The following is a 23,285-nucleotide window of genomic DNA, read 5'->3' as shown; positions in this document are numbered from 1 at the left end:
CGGGTCCACATCAAAATTAATACCCCAAAATTTTACTCCTCTCATATCTTACTAATGTTGCAGGGCATTATGGGAAATATGTTAAAAGCACATGGGTATCCTTGGAAATACCCAATTGGCACGACACCACCCAAAAGGAGGCTCTAGAAACTCTCGCACTTGGGACCAGAAGGCTGAATCGTGGCCTCACAAACTGCTCTGGAAACTCACGCACGACGCTAGTGGAAAGGAGAACAGCTCACACGAGCAGGGGCTGGATCGTGGCTTCAACGCTAGTGTAAAGCAGCATAAGACGCGGACTGTAGTGGGGAACGAGAGGCGAACACAGTAGGGATCTGGAACGATGCGAAATGCAGGGGCTGGAGACGTACAACGCTGGGGCTGGAATGAGGTCACGCACAGTATAAAAAGAAGGCATTTTTCCGTGCAGGGGCACTCTCTCTTTTTAGTAGTTTTTAGTTTTATTTTTTGGCCTCTCTGAGTTTTATTTTCTTTTGGGGATTTTTGGTTCCAGACCCCAGTTTTGGGGGAGATTAATGTTATTTATTTTCTTTCGATTAGATTCAAGAATGTGGATGAAATATTTGGATTCAAAGATGTTAGGCTAAATTTCTAAGCCTAGGTTGTGGGGAGTAATCCAGAAACAGATTGGCATGACTTTGCTCATTTTCCCATTGATTTTCATTTCACATCTTATTGAGTTGTAATGCTGTTATATTTGGAGAAGCTTGGAATTCTTTCTCATGTATTTTGATCTGTTGTAGACGCTAGGCACAACTGATGCTTGATCTGATTTAAGATTTTGATAGTTTTCTTTTATTGTTCAACTAACTTTACAACTCAGTAGGGAATTTGGAGCTAAGATATAACTTGTGCTTGATTTATTACATTTTCTGATCATGTTCCTTTTGTACGGATTAGTGGTTTAGTAGAAGAGGGATTTTGGCATTTTTATTGTCAATCTGTTAAAGGATGAAAACTGCAGCTTTGGTGTTTATTTTTCTGCAATTCCTGATTCCTTGCAACCATTTCTTTAGCATTTATTGCTTTCAATTTCCATTTCTTTTAAGTCTACAAGCATTCATAAAATTATTCAAAAAAAAAAAAAAAAAAAAAGAGGAAATATCCAAACCATTTTTCATTAATACACTTCAAATCAGTACATAAATATACTTTTCTTGTTTCTTTTCTTGGTTTTGTAAATAGCCCTTTCACAAACAAGTTCTTCACACAAAATACACTTCATTATATGTTTGCTCAGCACGAATACTATTGACCCTGTGGAAATGACCATAAAACTCATCCATGTACTACTTTAATAGCTTCTGCACTCGGAAGACAGATTTAGAAAGCCATTAGAAACCAAATAAAGGAAAACTTCAACAAATACCATGATCTCATTAGCCACATATAACATTATCAAAAAGTACATTCATTACAAAACAAATGATAGAAAATAAGTAAAATTGATTCATCTTTTCCTTTTCTATTCATTTCAAAAAGTACATTTTCAAATCTAAGGAACACAAAGAAGAAGATGGCAAAAGATATACAAGCCATAGGCTAAAAAGAATATACTAATCAAATGAATATATTAAAAGGGAAAAGGCTCTGTCTTTAAAAAAGCATCAACCAAACAAGTGCACCAACAAACCACATACCTGTCATCTTGCTTTATAAGCTGTTAAAGATTCTCTTCTAGATTCTTTTGAACTTCAGTATCAGCATGTTGTTGTCTGTCCAGAACTTCTTACTCATCTCTTAGCTTTGTAGTTTTCATCCCAGCATCCTCCTTTTTGTAACATCAACATTCCAATAGGAATTAAAAGCCTCTTAAAAAGACAGAAAATTCATAGATAAGCATCTTGTTATGTAGAATAAAGAAGAAGAAAGATTTTCAGTAATCTATTTTTATCGGGCAAGGAAGGAAGCAAGCAATATGATATGCAGCTGCTATGGGGAAAACTACTAGAGGATAAACTACCACAAACCAATCTATTCACCTACTGCCAACTGACAAGATTCATGATAGTTTCTGAGATTTCTCTATCTAATAACCATTATGTATGACTGCTGTCAACAAGTGAAATGCCCACATAAAAAACATACTAAATACATACAAATAATTACGCAAAACTTCACTCACCAAAACCATGGACAATACTAGAGAATGCCATTTGCACAACTAATTCCAGCCAACAAGAAACTTTGCTTAGCACAACGCATTGATTTGTTCTAGGATGCTTATGGATAATGAAAATCCACATTACAACCTAAAAGAGTTCCTCAAAGCAAATAGTTTGCTGCACGATTCTTAATAGGCACACACTGTAGTTGCCATTGAAGTAAAGGACACACTAAAGAACTCTTATCCATTGAACATTAACTACATGTGTAGTCTTTGATTTTGTATAATATGACTTAGTTCCAAAGCTATATATATATATATATATATATATGTATATGTATATATATATAAGATTCTACCCTGAGGAACTGCCAACAAGCAACATTGAAACTTAAATATGCAAAATCATTGACTCATTATAAATGCCACATTTGGTTATACTTCACAAGCAATCATTCACAAGCTCCAACTCAAAAAACTTTCAGAAATAAGTGCATAAGCCTGCCTTGTTTCCGCCATAACAAAACAACATGTTTTAAAAAGAATCATTTAAGGAAGTACAACCAAATGTTGCCTTACCTTCATTTCACTTAGAGAAAACTTTTGGATTTTTTTTTTTTAAAAAAGTAAATTGCATGTTGGTGGATCACAAAATAGAAATTAAAACTGGTAAAAATATGTGAAAAAAGATGTAGCAGCAGTCAAAAAACTTATAATTTTTAGTGAGTTGATAGTCATAATAATGATATATCAGCAAAAACACCAAGACAACAAATTGGACAGTATACAAAATGTGGCACTACAAACAGCTAATGAAAAAAAAAAAAAGAATCATAAAGGAAGAAAAATATATTTGTAGCCAAAGGACACTTTTCCTTGCACACTTCATGAATTCAATCCCTCCCCGATCCAAGAAACTAAATGTGAAATGTGTGAATTGAAACAATACATCCACAATGAACTTGCTGCAAAGGAAAACTAATTATTAAAAAGTATCAACAAGAAACTTCAGAATTTTTGTTTCAAGAATGCAATATACCAATGTGATATCTACCACACCACTAACGAATAATAATAAAATAGGAAAAATTGCAAGCAAGCATCATAATTTCCTTGAGTATTTATGTTACAATGTGACAGATCAATATAAGAGTGTTTCAAGTATCAATACAAAAGTAGGAAAGATTTCATTTTGAATAAGTAATACATAATCAGAGTATTTATCGTTTACATTCTGTATGAGATAAAAACTCTGTAAACAAAATAATGAAGCTGATATAGTTGCTAAAGGCATAAAAATTACACACTAAATTTTAAATTAGGCTATTAGCAAAGATTCCACATGTCATGAAACTCAATCAAAGTTAAAGAAATAAAACCCCATAAAAATTACAGACCATATTCTTACCTAATCAAGTACAAGAATTTTACAAGGTGATCGATGGATGCTGATAGAAGTAGACCAGCTGGCAAGCATTTTGGTATACCAATAATTCAAAATTAGGGAAGAACAAAAAATATACAAATAGGAAAATGAATCTAATTGTGAGTATAAACATCCAAGAAACCAAAATAGCTGCTAGATTTATGAGTTATATTCACAACTATCTACCAAACCCACCATCAAGGCGCTAAGAATTTCGCTTAATTAGAGATAAAAGCTACTTTCCTATATGCTGGTAAACAAAAGCAGAGGGTTACTCTGTTCTGGGTTGGCTTACGGCGTTGAAGGGGAGGTGGTGGAACATGGGGGTGGCGTTGTGGCCATGTGGAAGGCTGACTTGCAGTGGCGTTGCACCGTGGACGAAGACGGCGCAGGGCTGTATGAGGCGCTTGAGCTAGATCTGTGTGGCGGAGAGCAAATCGACGGTGAGAGAGAGGGAGAGCTTGTGGGGGGCTGGGAACTGTTGGGGGGTAGCTACGCTGGTAGCTGGAGGTGGTGCGGCGGCTAATGATACAGCAGCACTGGGAACCCGAGAGAGAAAGGACTTCGAGGGTGAAGAGAGAGGGAGATCTATGGGAGAGAGAGAAGCAGCGAGGGAGGGGCTTGGTGACGGTGGGTTGACGGTAGCGTGCAATGGCAGTTGCGTGGAGGCTTGAAGAGTAAAGATCGAGGGAGAGAAGTAGAATGACACAGGGGAAGAGAGAGGGGAGGGAAAAAAGTGAGTGTAAGGCGTTTTGGCGCTGAGTGATGCATGAGGCTCACAACACAAAAGGTTGGTTCAGTAATTTTATTAGCCTAAAATTTACCAAGCAGTCCAAGAGTATGTCAAGTGATGTGAAGTATGCCAAAAAATGAAGTCCAAGATACTCTCTCCTGCTGGACACCTGCAACCCTTGCCCATTCCTTGTCAAGTATGGGATGATATCACTCTCGACTTCATTGAAGGATTGCCAACATCCCACGACAAGGACACGATCTTTGTAGTCGTCGACAGAGTAAGTAAATCTGCACATTTCTTAACTTTAACTCATCCTTTTACTACTAAAGGCATGGCTGAAAAATTCATTGAACGGATTATCAAGTTGCATGGCCTTCCCAAATCCATCATCAGTGATCAACACCTAATATTTATTAGTAGAATTTGGCAAGAGTTCTTCCAAATGTCAAGTACCAAGTTACAACTCAGCTCCGCCTATCATCCACAAATTGATGAACAGATGGAAGTGGTCAATCGTTGTGCTGAGCAATATATTCGATGGTTTGTTCACCAATGGCCATGCAAGTGGAGCACCTACCTTACTTGGGCTGAGCTATGGTATACTACGACAGACCATGCATCTGCAGGAATGACCCTGGTCCAAGCGTTATATGGTCGACTACCTCCTTCTATACCCCTTTAACATAGTGGCTTCTCTTCTATGCACGAAGTGGATCTAAGTCTTGTGTTGAGAGACAAGTTGCTTCAGCAACTCAAAGCTAACTTGGAAGCCTCCATTAATCACATGAAGCGAACGACTGATCAAAAAAGGCAGGATGTGACTTTTGAAGTGGGTGACATGGTGTTTCTTAAGTTGCATCCCTACTGGCAGTAGTCAGCTTTCAAAAGTGCCCACCAGAAGCTTGCTAGTCGATTTTACGGGCCATATCCCTTGATATAGAAAATTGAAACAGTTGCATACAAACTTCAGCAGCAAGAAGGAGCTCGAATTCATCCTGTCTTTCACATTTCACTCTTAAAAAAATTCGTAGGAGAGCTTACGATGCCTTCTAAGGAGTTACCACTAGTGATCGATGAAGGGGCTGTCATACTAGAACCTCAACACATCCTGGATACTCGTTGGGTCAAACGAGGCGAGAAATTTGAGGAAGAAAATCCGGTTCAATTTAAACATTTACCAGTGGAAGAGGCTACATGGGAGACACATCAGTTGCTGCTTGACCAATTTCCAGCTATGGACCTTGAGGACAAGCATCCACCTGATAGGGAGAGTATTGTTAAGCCAAGACATTCGGAAAGAGGCCTAAAGCCAAATCCCAAGTATTAGGGAGGAGGCTAGACATGAAAGACATGAAGATCTCGCATGCATGCAACTTGGACTGGGTCATTAGCAGTTAGAGAGTTTTAAGCTTGATGTTTATTTTTCTATTGCATGTTTATTTCCGTTAGTACGTGTTATGCTTTCTATTACTATGTGTGTTTTTGTTTCGGTTACTAGCTGATAGCAGTCTTACGTTGTCTTTTATTTTCGGCATTATGTACGTGGTTTTTCTATTTAAGTAGCCAAGAATTATCAATGAAATCATCAAGCAAGTTTATCCAAATTGTGGTACATTCTCACCCGAAGAGAATATTTTCCTTAGTGTTCGTAATCAATCTTAGGCGGGACCTATCATAGGTTTCCTTTGTGGGCTATTTTTCCCCTCAAAACCAATAGTAACTAAAATTTTTACCTCAATTTACACTTGTCTTCTTGGCGCCGCTTAGGTCATTCTATTCAATCAAACATAAAACAACATTGGGGCATACGCCAGAAGCCTAAGGCCAAACTATTTAAGGAGCATAAGCTCTCAACTAATAGAGGACTGGCACATGATGACGACTTGAACATTGATAAGCTTGCAGATGGATGGGGAGAAAGGATTTATGAGGGGAGATCATGCCATGATAATGTGGATATTTCTCTTCTTGGGGTCAATAAGTGTAACCGAGGGAAACAGTTATTGCAGTTCAACACATTATAACAAAAAATGTCTTTTCCAGCACCAATAATTGTTGCAAATAACCCATAATATTGCTGCATTTGTTCTTTCCCAGTGATTTCTACTGCACTGAACGTTCATCACAATTTTTATTCAATTATAAGTTGAATCAATGAACTCCAAAAATCGTTGCAATAAGTGATCATTTTCAGTGATTTTTTTTGGCTGCAAATACCGAAAAAAGCGTCGCAACTGCTCTACACAGTTCAACATTAAATCGCTAGAAAAAATTATTTGCAGCGTTTCCTAACTGTCGCAAATACCTGGAATATCGCTGCAAATAGCATTGTTATTATTTGCAGCATTTGAAGAAATCATCGTAATTAATATTCCCGACATTTAAAATCGCCACAATAGATTTGTTTGTAGCAATTTTTGTTTGCCGTGAATAAATCAACCGCCTTTATTGCATTTTTCACGTTGAATTAAATTCGCCGAAAGAGTATTTGTAGTGAATATGTGTTCGCCAGTAAAAATATATTGGACTGCTATTTATTTTTCGCGTCCAACTATATTCGCTGCAAAAGAGAATAACAATCTAAAACTTATTCTCAGCGAATTAAAAATTGCTGCAAATGGCTAAAAATTAGTGGTGCCCAGTACACAAAATGCATCTGTTTTTTGGGTACCTAATTTTGTGGGTACCTAATTTCCTGCTCCAACTCACTTACAATATTCCTAAATACTACAATACATCATATGATAAACCAAAAAAAGCAGTCATTCAATACTTGGTAACTTTAATAGCATATAAATTCAATCATCCAATACAGCAGTTTCAGATTCTTTAAGTGATCTATACACTAGCATGGTGCATTAATGGAAGGCAATTAAGTACTACAAATTGGAGCAGTTAATGTTTCTTACAAACATAAAGTAGGATATTTGAGCTTTGAAAATTCTCTCAATAAACACACATATAGTTATGGTTCAGATTCTAGGGAACCCAGTTAATATTGTGATGAAACATTGGTGGGTGGAACATCCACAACTTCGCTGCAACCATGTGCATATCATACAAGTGGATAACCTGGTTTGTTGAGTGGCAAATATCCAACTGTTCGGAATAGGGTGATCAAGTATAGACTGCCTTGCTCGTTCGTTAGGCAAAAGAAAAATCCAAAGTGACATCTCCAAAGCGACTTCTACTAGTAAAATAACTGAAGAAGTGCTATGAAGTCAAGCAACAAGATTAAACATAGCATGTCAAATTCAAGTATTTACTAGCATAAAAAATGGGTAACACTCAAGGATCACTAAATAATGAAAGTATTTAAGTATTTACATGGTGCAGGAGCATCGTGTAAGAAGGCCTAAATAATGAAATATACCGCTGTTTAGAATACTATTTCACACGTAAAAGTTTCCTAAGATGTTATATTAGAGAGAATAGGTCATGAAAGATAATGAAATCAGATGACAATAAATCGAACTAACTAGTTGAAACATGCAATACAATTTAAAAAAGTCACAACCTAGCTGCACACACAAGCTTCAGGAGTTAAAGGACACCTGGAAATTACAATTTGTGTGAACTAATACTATTAGGGCTGCAACCCGAACCCAAAGTACCGGGTCTGTACCTGATCCGACCTGAACAGTCCCATCCAAGGCGCCAACTCGACACGAACCGACCCTGCCGAAATAAAAGCGGGTCGAACCTGTATGACCCGACTGATAGACTTAAAAAAAAAAAAACTATAAATACTCCCTCTTTCTTCTTCATCGGCAGAGTGATTGAAGCTAGGGTTTCTTCTTCCCATCAGGCTTCTTGCACAAGCCTAGTATCAATTTGTTAACTCAGTATCCATAAGGAAAGTTTCTCAATAATACGTATAATTTGAGAAATAAAAGCCACATATTTTCAATAGGGAAAAGCCCATTGACATGGAAGGTAAACACAAGAAGGAAGGGAGCAACAACACCCGAATCATTAAATTCTCCTAATAAAGATTCCTCGACAAAAACTAATCCAATCCCAGCTTCAAGTCCCCATCCAAAACTAGATCCTCTCAACCAGTCAGAATCTCCTCTTGGCCAAAACCCCCGCCGATCTTCTCAAATTCACCGACATGTCCAACCTCTTGTAGTACCATGCTTTACTCGAGAGAAGCCCAAAAGCCTTGCCCACATCCTTGGCCACTAACAGATTGTTGAGCTCGACCTAGGTGAGATTCATTAGGAACTTAAGGGCATCAGAGTAGTTGGAGAAGGTGTAGTTGTTGTTGGAGATGCAAACGTATGTACGGTACAGAAATGGCTTTTGGCATTTGAGGGCGGTTGAGGAAAAGAGGAAACAGATAAAGTCTAGACGAGGAATAGCAGCAGAGGGGAGAACGCAACGAAGAACACAACGGAGGGTAGGGTTTCGCAATGGGAGAAGAGACTGTCCAAAATTGGTTTCGACGGATCCGACTTTATAAACCCGTTTTTAAGTTTTAACTCGATGAACCCCGAATTTTGTCGGGCAGGCCCAGTCGGGTCCTGCGGTTTGAGCGGCCCATCAGGCTTCTTGCACAGTCCTAAATAATATCATTAATCACAATTAGCACCTAATAATGAGGTTAACCTAACATAAGATTCAAATATAGCATGCCTAATTGTTTAAACCAAAATGACTGAAAACCAATGGGATATTAACTTTTGAGTAACAAATATTAGTGCATAGATTAGAAAAACAAGTGTACATGCAAAAACCATGAAATGCATGAATGTTTGGCAAGGAGATATATTAGAGAAGATAAGTCATAAAAATAAGTTGTGGTAGCTAGGGGGCCCTCCCGGCCGGCCCCAAGAACTTCAATGAGGAATAGATCAGGGACGTTGTGCATGATGAGGCAGTGCAGCTAAAAAATGCATGGCTCCAATATTGCATACATTTATATGGGAAACTCTTTAAAAAAAGACTTTCTGCACTTGCTATATGCCAGGCATTCATATGCATCAAATACGTACGTGCATGCCCGTAAAAAAACCAAACAAAAACCAACAAGCTGCAGCTGACATCATTTGGCAAAGAAAATTAATCTATTTTGCAGGGATTCTTGGCTGCATGTTCTCCGGCCCTTGTATTTAACTAACCTCAAAGAAAGCAAGTCATTATTAATATCGATCTTAGCTCCAAAAATAAATCATTGTTCCGTATCCAGTTATAATAATGGTTTTTTTATGCACACTTGCCGCAAATATATCTATTTTAAATTCATCATGACCATGATCATAAGTAGCTATCTAGTGGCCGGTAGATGTAGAAAAGGTCAGTCTGCAAGTTAGATCCGATCAATGTTATAAAGTGGAGCTAAAAAGCATGCATCATGCTCTCTCTCTCTCTCTCTCTATATATATATATATATATTAATCTTTATGAAAAGTTTGAATATACTATACATATATAAATTAAATTATTTATCAAATGCATGATCTATTGAGATCATCATATATAGGTACTCCTAATGTGGCAAAGAGGAATACCAATTTGACATTAGTACTTACTAAACTAAAATCCTAGTGAAAATTTCATTAATATTCTCCATCTTCGTGAGTCTTTTGTCACTCTTCAAAGATCTACCTACAGAATGATCTTCTTAAAAATGAAAATAAATGACAAAGAAGACCGAACAAGAAATATAGCTTCTTACCGATCAATTCAATGATGATACTGAACACGATTACTGTGACTGGACGTCCTACAAGAAAGAATAACTTAATTAATTAATTAATCAAGAAACTGACTTGAATATATAATTAATCAAATCGCATAAACAAGTCTCCCCTCGGGCTGTGCTTGAGAAGAATTAAAAACAACAGTATAATTAATCATAATTACTGTACGTGACTCGATTCTATGGCCTTCCAGTTCTCGACATGCTTAAGCTAGCCTTCAGCTTAGAGGCTTGTAAATTTAAATGAGTTTTCAATTAACATGTTTAGTATTAATTAGTGGCCAATTATATTTCGAAAGCTCAAGCTAATGGCAGTCGGTGGATGTAATCATTTCATTTATGTTTTTACGTACACAATGCATCCTCACGTGTAAATCACATTCTCTCTTATTTTCTTTAATAATTAAGTAGATCTAGCATGTGATCGAATATTTAATTCAAATGGCTGAAGTATTGATCAGTTTTCTTTTGAACTCTACCATGTTACTATACTAAATTATCAATTGTCCTGAAAACTTTAATTGAAAAGTGAATTTGATTATTTAATTTATATATATTGCTAACATTTTGATCATACAAACCTCACCTGTCTCATACCATAATTTTTTGTCTACTTAAACTAGGCTTATTTATACTTTCTTATCAATTAAATTTCTTACTTGTATATCATACATAAAATTTAAAAATTTTAAAAAAAACCCATATCCTTTCCACTTCAACTCAATGCACAGCTTCATGTGCTCTCCAGTTTGCCAATTCAGTGCTAAAGCACGAAAATAGTCTAATAGTCTATTGTTGTATGTGTAAATTTTCTCAACCTAAACTTCTGACTTCCTACCAAAGTAAATTTTCTCAAGTTCACGTCTTGGATGCAAAATATTCAAATTCATTAGTGAGACATTGTTCATGGTGACTGTTACCAGAAAAAGTATATAACCAAATGTTCATGTATCAAACCTTCGAAAGAAGATCCTAGTATTTGGATAGAAGTCCATACTAAAAGTAAATTGCTATGGGGAATGAAGACATCACCTATTCGTTCAGCCTCCCGTGAATTTTTGCTTGCAACTTTTGGTCAAACATAAGACAAAAATTAGTCCTCGGTTTATCACACAGTCCAGCTTTCCAAGAATATTATAAAGATCCAGGTCACATATTAGGCTCTGGCGTAAGGCGACCCCTCCCATTCATACCTTGTACATACATGTATTAATTAGCCTGTACAACAAGTTACCAAAGTTGGTAAGCATGCCACTACACCCAATAATAAGTATAAAGAAGGCGGTGGCTTAGATACTTACATGTTTGATATTACCAGTGTGGCTTAATATTGTCTCATGTAGGGTGTATATATTATCATACGTATTTAAGGATATGTAAAAGGGCCAAAACGTCTCTTTTCCCAACCCAGCTTGCTCCCACAAAACATTTACATATAGCCTCCCATTGGATATATATATATATATATATATATATACTGTCAATCCACCATCTTGACAAGCAGAAATGCACCCGAAAACTCCACAAAAAACCTTCCCATATTTTTCCACGAAACCCAGCTCACTAAGTATCTCGAAGTGACTCATTGAGGGACGGGCTAGCGGCGAAGAAAGCCCTCAACATACGGTCGGTTTCGTTCTGTCTCTCCAACATAACCCGCATGTCTACCCTCATTGCCTCCATCTCACTCTTGGAAGATTCGGCCTCTTTCTTATGTTTTTCAATCAAAGCTATGTACTTTTTTTCTCGTGCCAATGAGCATTGTCTTGTAGACTCTGGGATGACCATCTCTCCTAATCCTATTGTATAACCTGGTCTATGACCAAGTATCTCTCTCAAGACACCCACTGCTGCTTCATCAGTTCATTTCTTTAGTTCTAGAATATCTAGCTTTCCAACCATATCCTTCTGCAATAGGACATAATGAACCGATTAACGAAAATTATGTGCTGATAATGCATTTTTAAGATTCAATTAGATAAATAGAACCAACATTGCATTGAGCAAATATTAGTTATGCTAGAATATAGTCACATAAACGTCTTCGGTGGTAGGTGTCACAAATTTATCATTCTTTTTGGATCAGTGGGTTTCCTTGTAGAAGTCCACCAAATTCGCCTTTTCAGCACGCTACATGTTTGTGGTATGTGTATATGTAACATGTTCAATCAGATAACATTTTTCCACACGGTATGGATAGCATAATCACTAATAATAGACTAACCAAGCAAATGCTATACAAGACTTATCTCACGACAATACGAAAAAAACGATGTGTTCATAGCATACCAGTTCGCAAAAATCAGGTGAAAATTAACATTATCTGAGTGTGTGGTTGCCATGATATGAGCTTACAAATGGTGCTAAGTGGGGAATAATTTACTTCAAACCTTGTACCTTATGTTCTAGAATCCTCACAAAGGATTTGCGACCTGTTGTGTGGTTAATTTTCAGCCTCTTTCTATTCTCCTGGTTTTGACTTGATATTGTCTACCATGTGATAAGTGTTATTTTTATGTGATTTTTTTCACTCTTTTATTTATGAAAAATATCATTTTCCCTTCAATACTATTAATTTTATTTTATTTCTACATATTTTTATTTATTTTCTTGGATTTGAAAGAATGAGAAAATTTAGTGCAAAATGAGAGTATTTTGGTACAAAAGATGAGACTACGGATCCAGGCCGATGATAGGCAGCGAGATCTCAATAGAGCCGATGAGATTTGGGCGAGGAGTCTTGTCCCTTGGGCAACAAAGAGATTTATTTCGCCTAAAGGCGAGAAGACCGATCTTGGTAGGCGATGAGCCTTGTACTGTGGGAAGCAAAGAGAATAATCGTTCCTCTCGGTAGGCGAGGAGACCCAATGGCGATCAAAATAGGTGAGCAGCCTTATCACTCTGTAGGTTGGCGAGAGGAGTTTTTCATCCCAGTCGGGAGTCTTTCCACTCGGTAGGCGAGAAGAGGGCCATGTGGTCTTTGTGACCTCCATGCCCGTTCATTTGTGACCTCCACGCCCGCCACTTTTATTCAGCGCACATAGCATCTACTTGATGGATCTTCCCGAGTTCCGTAATCAATTTATGGACTACCAAATCCTCCCGATCTCCGCAAATCAAACCGCCTATCACTAAATCTTCCATTTTAGATAATTTCGATATTCTTGGGATAATTTCCTTTTATGTTAACATCTATTTTTAGAAATATTTTCCAGATTTTTAGGCTAGATTGTAGCCACATTTATTTTGTTTCCGGTTTTGAGTTTTGACATCTATTTAATCCTATCTTATGGGATGAATAGGGGGTCTTGGTTCATAATCTTAGTTTTGGTTTTGAGTTTTAGTGAGTTTGAGTTTAGGTTTCGATAGTTCAGAGTTTATTATTTGAGTTTCTTTCAAGGATGAAGATCTGGAGAGCAAAGGCGAGAGCTGCATGTTTCATCAATTGACTCCAATGAAGAACACTAGTTTTCTTCTTTTTCTTTTTAATTTCATTATGAACTAATTTTATTTTCTAGATCTTTAATGTAACCTAGCATTGAACACAAAGTTTATATTCCAAGTCATTTTATTTTCAATATTTCCAGGATTGAGTGTTTATTCCTTATTCTTAATGCTTACAATTTTCTAGCTAACTATTGTTTGATCTTTTGGATTGCAATGAGACTGAGAGGTGATTTGTGATTAAAGCTCTAGGATTAAACACCAGTAGTTGAGCAAAAGTAGATATGCTTTACCTCGACTAGTGTGATTTTGAAGAAAAATCCAAAATTTGTGTAAGATTTGCTAGGTGAAGTTAAATGCTCTAGATCTATTTTATTATTTTTAAAATCTTAATTTTAATGTTCTTTTCTTCAGTTTAATTTAAATAAACCATTCGTCAAATTTCGGTTTTCTAAATAGTAATTAATTTAGTCAATTTCAATGCTCAATAGCATAATTATAACCTATGGTTCGATAACTGTTTTCTTTAAAACACTTTACTACTTGTTACAATTTTGTGCACTTGCAGATTATATTTTTATGCGAACACCATGAAAAATCATCAATGTGAGCAAAAGTACACAAAGAAATGGATATCCAATCAGGGCGTGACTTATTACCCAACTTTTCCGGTTTGGATTGAACACTTAGAATGCATACCTTGGAGGCCTCACTACCCCATCTACCACAGAGCTTAACCCAAACGAGGGGGCTGACCAAACTAGTCCCAGTCGCCAATGCTTGGTCATGGCTACCATATGATATATATATCTTATGAAATTCGTGGTGGAATGCATTAAAGTGCTTACGAAGATGTTTCGTCACTGTCAATCGATAGTTCTCTAATTTCCAATCTAATTCAAAATCACCCTACATATATAATAAAATTTAGGGTGATCACTCGTGAATTATACTACAACCACTTTCAATCCATCAACATCAAAGTATAAAAGTCTTACCCGAACATGATTGATTAACTCATCCTTATGTGCTTGGGGTACATGACTCCATCTAGGGTAGCTCATGTTGCAATGATGTTTAACTATCCATGTTACACGTGTTGTAAACATGGATGCATTCACATAGCATGGTGTTGTTTCTCTATTATTTATCTTCAACAATATTTTTTCATGCTTCTGCAATTTCTCAAATTCGGTACACTTCACGGGCCCACGTCCACGTCTCGTCTGTGCCTGGTTTACTACAGACAGACGAGACGTCCTCACCTGTATGACATAATAACAATAATGTCTGGTCAGGGGTATCATTTGTTTTAGTCATACTTACACACCAATGATAAAACTCATTCTTTATTAAAAAACCCTGCAAATGTCAACTATACTGATTTGAGCTTTATGAAGCTCTAGTTCTCCTCTTGAGGAGGGTTCTCTGTTAGCCTAGGCCTCTAGAATTGCGTTCACACATGGAGGCTCCCATGGATGGATTGGAGGCTGGGTTTCATCATCTAAGCTGGCCTCATTCGCCTCTCCTGGGCTGTGGTATGAACTGATGTGGACTCCACATGGTCGGTGGGCTCGACATGAGTACGACACAAATCTTCTAGCACGGATTCCTCAGCCTCTGGGCCGACCTCAACCACCGTCTTCCAATGGGTTACCTACATTCAAACGACATTTCATTGACGTTAGGATCATATCTAACACAAAAATAGACTACTTAATTGTGAGAATATCTACCTGGGTTGTTGATACTCCTCATTAACTCCTAATGTTGAGATGGGATTGCAATTGATTTTTTAAGAACACTCTGCCCAAATGTCTCTTATTTCTAGCCCTAAATAACTCAGTTGCGGTGGAATGTTAAACTGTCCTTTTTCGCCCCACCTAAGATGTAACAATAACAAATGTGAATTAAATGAAGCTACTTAGAGGAAATATAATCTCACCTTGCAATAAGATAATGCATTAAAATAATAATGGGTGTCCAATATATTTGTAATAACCCACTCCTTTCTCTCTCGGTTGGTCATGAGCCTCGTCTATGCATTTTAAATTCTAAAGCTGTGTTTTTAAATATAGCGGTTGATTTTTAAAGCAAGCCTAGTGTTTTAAAGTGTTCGAATATTTTAAATGTCCTGAAAATATTTATATGGGGTACTTCCAGTGTTATTGAACCAAACCTGATTATATGTAAGACAATTATAATATTTTTGAAGAGCTCCAAAAATATTATAATTGTAGAAAATCATTTTATCAACATGATTTTAGTTATTTAAAATATTATGGTACTTAAATTATGTTAAAAATTCTAATTAATTAGATGGTTTTATTCTCTTAAAGATATTAAACAAAACTTCATCATTTTATTAATGATGAAAGAATATTATTTTATAAACTACAGTTTAGTTTAAATAATATTCTATCTTAATTCCTCTTAGTGCTTTTAGTTAAGTTAATGTTTACATATTTTCAAATCAGTATTTAAAACTCACCGTTAGATCGTCTTAAAGATCCTAAGATAAAGGGTTGGGATTAAAACCCTAGCTCCCTCTCTCTTTCTCCCTCACGTTCGCTTTCACTCTCTCTCTCTTCTCCCTCAGCTCACGCGGGCATCCCCATCTCCCCTAGCTGATCCCCTTCTTCAGGCCCCAATGCCGCTGTGTGCCACCATGCGGCGCCATCGACCACCTCACCGGCCTTCTCTCATGTCGGCGAGCATCCCCTATTGTCGAAGCCCCTCCCTGAACCGCACGTGAGCAACCCGAAATGGGTTTACCGCACAGTTTCTCCCTCTTAGCACTGTCGTCATCAGCCACTACCAGCACCGAGCACCATCATGAGGTTCACTATACCCACGGCCGAACTCCACCACCCACGACCACCGCACCGCCACCAAGAGCTTCCTCCCTCATCGGCGACCTCCCCTGGCCACCCTCATGCCCAGCCGAAGTCCTTAGCTCCCCCATGCTCTCTCACTCTCTCACGGATTCTCCCTCACATACGGCCCAGATCTGCCACCTCTAGCCACCATGCTGCCACCTCAACACCACCACAAGCTCCACCGCACCTCCCTTAGCCCCTCCATGCCTGGCCATAGTCCCTAGTCGCCCTAGCCTTCACACACATCCTCACGCTCTCGGATGCATTGTACACGGCTAGATCCGCCATGTTCCGCCCCTCACCACCACCACGAACCCCCCATGAGCCCTTCCAAGACCACCCATTGCTATCCCCATGCCCAAACAGCTCCCAACCACTGTGGATAACCACTGTATATGGCTAACTGCCACTGTACACAGCTTTAGTCTCCACCCACGGACTCCTCACCATGTCGGCCACCCTCGCATAGCCCAGATCTACCCACTAGAATCCTAGATCTGGTCCCCAATATAGTCTTGTTGTAAGGTCACGGTAGTGACTGCTACCGCCCAAGCTAGTGGTTTCGGACGCCACTGGCCATGCCGGACAGCGGGCAATGCATGGGTTATCCCTTCGATGGTATAAGTCTCTTTCCCTTATCCTCGTTATTATGTTAGTTAGTTGGTTAGGTTGTAGACTGTGCTGTTAGTATTTGCGGAGATCGCTCTGTAGTGTGGTGATGTGATGTGATGTGATGTGTATGTGAAGTGTATTCCGTGTGGCCTAGCATAATATGAAGGGAGTACACGTAGAGTGTACTTCATGTGATGGAGTGATACACCATATGACGTGTATGCCGTAGTGGTGATATGGCATAACGTGTGTGAAGGGAGTACACCTGGAGTGTACTCGTGGAATGTCGTACACATTCCTATTATTGTACTTTTGCATAACATACCAATTCCCCTTCGCCCTTATATCTCTAATGTAAAAACACTAGGAAGCCTAGCATGTCAACACAAATGGTTCATCCTTATACCAAGTCTTGTCCATGTTGACACTAGTTATACGGTCGTCTACTCGTACCCCCCATTTCTTATCACCAACATCAAACCAATCACAACTAAACAAGTACACTCGACAACCTCCCATATAGTGTAACTCCACAACATCATTGAGAACACCATAAAAGTCTACATTATTAGTATCTTGGTCACCAGTTACCAACACCCTTGAATTTTATGAATGCCGGCGAAGTTCACGCTGCTTCGTATGGAACCGTTTACCGTTTATAATATAGGTAGCATATGATGCAACCCAATGGTCAAGACCACAAGCTAACGCATACAAATCAGTGGACACATCAAGTGGGTTGTTGGTATGCTGGTCCTAAACCTACAAGAATATATGGGTAAATCGTGAACTTATAGTTTCATACACATAGTCAAAATCAAGGTCAGGTTTATTATAAGTAGATAACTAGCAACCTAACTTACACATTGCTTGGACCAAGTTGGAAACTCAATTTGCTGCGTGCGATCGACATAATTTGGGTTTGACTCCTTACATTTGTCGTAGTGCTCCCTGCATTGGAGAACACAATCGGCCAATCAATTTTAGTTAGTTATGTAAAACCTTCCCATAGTAGTAGATTATTTCGAAAAAGCACGAAGGAAGTCATGATTGCATACGCTAGATAAGGTCCAATCTCTGTACAGTTGTTAAGCACGTATCACATGGCTGAAGTACGGAGTTTGTCTTCTAATTACACATTAGAAGATATACCCAAGGGATGAGGTTTCTAGTTGAGAATTTTGAATCCATCTATAGTATCCTCTTCTCCACCATCAATGCTACGGTCAGCTCGATTAAACTTCGTCTCAACATCTTGGAGATACATCAACCAAAATGTCAAACACTCGATGTGAATGTAGGCTTCCGCTATTGAACATTCTGGACGGATTTTATTCTTAACATACCTCTTGAATTTGTCGAGATATCTTTAGAATGGGTACATCCACCGATATTGAATTGGACCTCTAAGTATGGCCTCATGGGGTAAATGGACAACTAGGTGGACCATAACATCGAAAAAAGATGGAGGGAATATCATCTCCAATTTGCATAGAATGGTGACGATATCAAGTGGAAGCTCGGATAAGCAATTCACATCTAGTGTTCGAGTGCACAACTCTTTGAAGAAACTGCTAAGCTTAGTCAAAGCCAATGCCCTATCACTCCTTAAGAACCCCCCAATAGCAATAGAAAGTAGTCGTTGCAAGAAAACATGACAGTCATGGCTTTTGAGCCTAGAGATTTTGCAATCACGTACAGATACACTGTGCGTGATATTGCATCTGGAAATTTCACCTCAATGAGCCACTCACAAAATTTATTCTTTTTATCTCCATGTAATGTGTACAATGCATGTGGCATTAAAACACATCCATCTTCACGCTTCAAATGTAATTCTTTTCTGAAGCCCATGATCTCCAGGTCAAGCCATGAATTTATATTATCTTTTGTTTTGCTAGGAATGTTCATTAAAGTGCCCAAAATGTTATCAGAAATATTGTTCTCAATTTGTATAACATCTAGATTATGTCAAAGCCGCAACATTGACCAATATGGTAGCCTGAAGAAGATGTTTTTTTTTTTTTTTGTCCAGTTCAACTCTTCTGCAGTGTGTTTTCTCTTCCTACAAGATTTTCCAAATTGAACATCTCTAAGCATTTGTAGTTGGGTTAAGAGATCTGCTCCTTCGACCAAATTTGGTGGCATGCGATGATCTTCTTTACCGTTGAACAACCCTTTTCTTATTCGCCAAATATGACCTACTAGTAAGAGACATCGATGTCCCATATAAGATTGTTTTCTGCCATACTTCAACCAATTGGAGTCTGTACTTGCATTGAAAGAGAGACATGCCAATTTCCCTTTTATTGACCACCCAGAAAGATTTCCATATGCAGCAAAGTCATTGATTGTTCACAATAAGGCAACATGCAACATGAACATTTCCTTAGCAGAAGCATTGTATGTAGGTACCCCATGTTCCTAAAGTTCAAGCAACTCATCAATTAACGGCTGCAAATAAACATCAATGTTATTCTCTAGTGATTTTAGGCCAGGGATGATGAAGGATGTCATGAAGAACTGGTTTTTTATGCATAATCACGTCAGCAAGTTATACGGGACAAGAATCACTGGCCAAAGGCTATAAGGTTTAGCTAGATTGTTGAAGGAATTGAAGTCTTCACTTGCCAAATCGAGCCTAACATTGCAAGCATCCCTAGAAAACCAACAATGAGCTTCATCAAATGTCTTCCGGGACTCGGAGTCACCAAGATGTCTCATACTAGTCTCATTGGTGACCAGCTGCTCCTTATGCCGTCTCATATCACCTGCTATCTTGCCTGACACAAAGAGACGTTGCAATCTTGGCTTCAAAGGAAAATGCCGAAGCACTTTTTGAGGGATCACTCGTGACCCGTGTGTATTTTGCATCCATCGTGAAGCCTTACATATAGGGCACTCATTAATATTAGCATTTTCCTTCCAGAATAAGATGCAGTCGTTGGGGCATGCATAAATTTTGTGGTACTTGAAACCCAAACCTCGCTCCAATGACCTTGCCTCCTCATATGATTGTGGCAATTTAGCATCAGGAAAGGCAGACTGTAGAAGGCTTAGGAGCATATCAAAAGACTTGATTGACCACCCACCAAGTGTTTTAATGTGTAACAACTTCACAACGAATGAGAGCTTTGAGAATTTAGTGTATTCGTCAAAAAGAGGACGTCGAGCATCCTTTAATAGTTGGTCAAAAGTTGAGTTTGGGGAGGGTTGTGGTATTGATCGCAGAGTTGGCAATGTAGTGTTGTCTTCAAGAGCATCTCCAAATGTGCCTGCCCGTATGTCATCCAACATACGGTCCGTGTCATCTAAGTACTCGTCTTCAGCTCCAACCCCGGGATCGGTGTTGTCGTCAATGATGGGGAGTGTTTCCTCCTCCCTATGAAATATCCACTAGGTGTAATTTGAATTGATCCCTTTTATAAACAAGTGAGTCCCCACCTCAAAAATAGGCAAGAAGAGGTTATTACAGCATATACGGTAGGGACACCGAATGCGATTACTTCCCATGGAATGGTTTCGTGCCATTGTGAGGAAATTGTTTACTCATTCATCGTATGCATGTGATACAAGTCTATCACCCAAATTCATCCAACTTTTGTCCATCTAATAAAAAGAAGAATCGTCAAAATCTTTCTACGACTCGGTGAACGATGAACTGATAGGTTTTTACCATGTAAATTACATATGGGATACTATTTTGGATTGAAACATGTGAATTGTTTAGGAAAATTGAATCTGCTGCATAATAGACTAGTCTTAGTAATTTTCTAGCATCATTTTACCTATTGGAAACAAATTTGTTCATTTACAGCACAAGAAAACCTTGTGTTTCTAGGACAATGGTTAAAAAAATTTCCAAAGTACAAAAAACAGTAATTTGATCCTTTTCAATTGCAATTGGACCCATACACATTAATTAGAATTAGATTTTGACCCTTTTCAAAATTACCAAGACTGGCAAACTTACATGAAGTTTTACTACTCTAAATATATTTCTAGCCTTAAAATATGATTAGCACATCCACCATTTAAGAAACCCCCAAAAATCTGAGTTTTTTGGCTTCCACATTTAACTATGTCAGAATTATGTCAAACCCATGCTTCAAAACCTTACATCGAAACTCCCACCATAAAAACTCAAAGAAGCATATATGCATGAACATATTTACTTGCTAATACCACTTGTGAGGGGGTAAAAATAATAAAGCCCAATACAGGGCCCAGCCACCATGTCACACTATGAGTGGGGGCCAAGAGATATGAGTGGGGGACATGACAAGCAGGTGGCAGGCTTTAGAGCATCAACATGAGTGGCGCAAGGGAGAAAGGAAGGCTTCTAACACGCTCAATGATGACGCGCAAATAGATATATAAAAAGGCCTTCAGCCAGATGACCAAGAAATGATCTTCTTCTTCTGTTCTTCTCCTCTTCTCTTCGACTTCTCCTTCAACCTTGGGACATGGAGCTCAAGTGAAGGCCTTTTCTCCAATAAAGTTATATTCCGAAGCCACCATTGTACAGTGAGAAATGAGAGATTATGAGAGACTGTACACAAGAATATTACAGTGGATCTCTCCTCTCCAAATGCCTGTAGATGTAGGCATTATGACTAACCACGTAAATCTATGTGTTCATCTCTTTTATTTTTTTTGCACTTATGTTTTTCATTCACCGGCATTGATGTACGTATCACCACCGTACAGCCGCACTGAAACACTGCCGGGGGCTCCAACAATATCGAACGAGGCCCAAGTCACCCCAGTGGGCCGAGAATGACTCTTTCTTCCCTTTCGGCCTGTTGAGTGATTTTTACAGCATCAACATCACTTCAAAATGTTCAGAGTTGAATAAAACCAGAAAAATAATCCAACTTTATCAATACTACTGAGAACTATGACTCATCGTTTAACTTGTGTTCCCCTTGTGTATTACAACTGATCACTACAAATACCAAGTTGAGATATAAGTAGGCAATATCCTCTTGTTAGAAGCTCAAATCAAACAATTTGTTCTCCTCATTCACGTCATATAATTTTCGACTCGGAAGGAAGCAACACCATATAAAGATGTATACTCAAGAACATCATTCCAAATTCCAAGGGAAAATGAAAATAAATAAATAGGCATATAAATAAATAAGGCTACTCGAGAAGAAGCTAAAGTTTGAAAAAATTGCAATAGTATGTTTGGTGTACCTATTTATCTTTAGACTCTATTTCGAGAAAAATTGGTTATCAGACAATATTTGAGGATTGTGAGGAAACGATGCTAGAGCTAAAAGTTTACTTCCCTAATACCATATTTCTTTAGGCAGCCCCTAGTAGACTTTTATTGGACTGTGTTAAAGAGACTAAGATGTCAAAATTAATTCCTCTCATATTGACCATAGAAAACAGTGCAAAAATCAAGTTATAACATTTACAACTTTTACAAATACAAGATAATTTACAATAGAGATAAAAATAATATTAAATTCATAACCAAGAAACATAATGTTGGCCACTATTTGAGATATCAAGTTAAATAAAATAAAATAAAAACACCACAACAATACAGATATCTCCCAAGTCGTTTTCAAGATCTACATTCCCTGTCTAATAGGTTGCAATTCGTAAAAATATAATGCAAAATTAGTATAGTTTGTAATTTTGTAATAGAGTAATGCAAAAATATAATGCAAAATAATAGGTTGCAATTTGTAAAAATATAATGCAATTTTTTTTCCTTTTTGTCTTTCTTTTAATCCAAATAAGAGAACAATTTAAATAGAGTAAATAGCTTATTGAAATCCTAGGCGTTCATGGCTCAAGTGGCAAGGCCTTGGTTTTAGTGATACGCTCTCTCAAGTTTTAAAGTTTGAATTTTATTTTTAGGTACAAATAAGATATGTACAACTAGACAAATATCTAAATAAGGTAACAAATTAAGAGCATTGTCATGGTAAACTAGTTCTAGATGATAGAATCTGTGGACCGATCTTCAGGGATCATTGATTGATTGAAATCCAATTGGAAGTCATTAGGATCACATAATGAATAATGGTTAATAAAACCTACCTAAAAATCAGTAAAAAAGTGGGAAATGAGTCAAAAAATCTCAAAATGTATCATAGAAAAATAATGTTTAGGAAATTAATGGTGGCTAGGAGAAAAGGAAACATGCTGCTTAGAAAGAGGACAAATACTTCAATATGTGTTATATTGGTAGTGAAAAATGAAACCAAATAATGAAAAACATTCAAAATTACAATGCCATAAATGAGAAAACAGTGTTGTGATGATTGAAGGTGTAGAAGATGTGATTTGCAAAAATTGTAGATTGAAGTCCAGCCTAATCTCTTCACATAGTT

At 37.7% G+C, this 23,285-nt stretch overlaps 2 long non-coding RNA genes across 2 annotated transcripts; both read right to left on the bottom strand.

Annotated features, from left to right (window-relative positions):
• Nucleotides 1-2,985: 2,985 nt before the first annotated feature.
• Nucleotides 2,986-21,311, bottom strand: LOC121259204. The gene is made up of 3 exons (XR_005939534.1): nt 21,174-21,311; nt 17,336-17,340; nt 2,986-2,997 (listed from the first exon to the last, which is right to left on the bottom strand). It is a non-coding gene; the product is annotated as an uncharacterized LOC121259204 (long non-coding RNA).
• LOC121259203 lies at nt 11,851-14,984 on the bottom strand. The gene is made up of 3 exons (XR_005939533.1): nt 14,437-14,984; nt 12,029-12,124; nt 11,851-11,899 (listed from the first exon to the last, which is right to left on the bottom strand). It is a non-coding gene; the product is annotated as an uncharacterized LOC121259203 (long non-coding RNA).
• Nucleotides 21,312-23,285: the final 1,974 nt, after the last annotated feature.

Source organism: Juglans microcarpa x Juglans regia, chromosome 4D (assembly GCF_004785595.1).
Source record: "Juglans microcarpa x Juglans regia isolate MS1-56 chromosome 4D, Jm3101_v1.0, whole genome shotgun sequence".
NCBI classification, from domain to species: Eukaryota; Viridiplantae; Streptophyta; class Magnoliopsida; order Fagales; family Juglandaceae; genus Juglans; species Juglans microcarpa x Juglans regia.
Note: the sequence above shows the minus strand (reverse complement) of the source record. Positions and strands in the feature narration are given on the sequence as shown.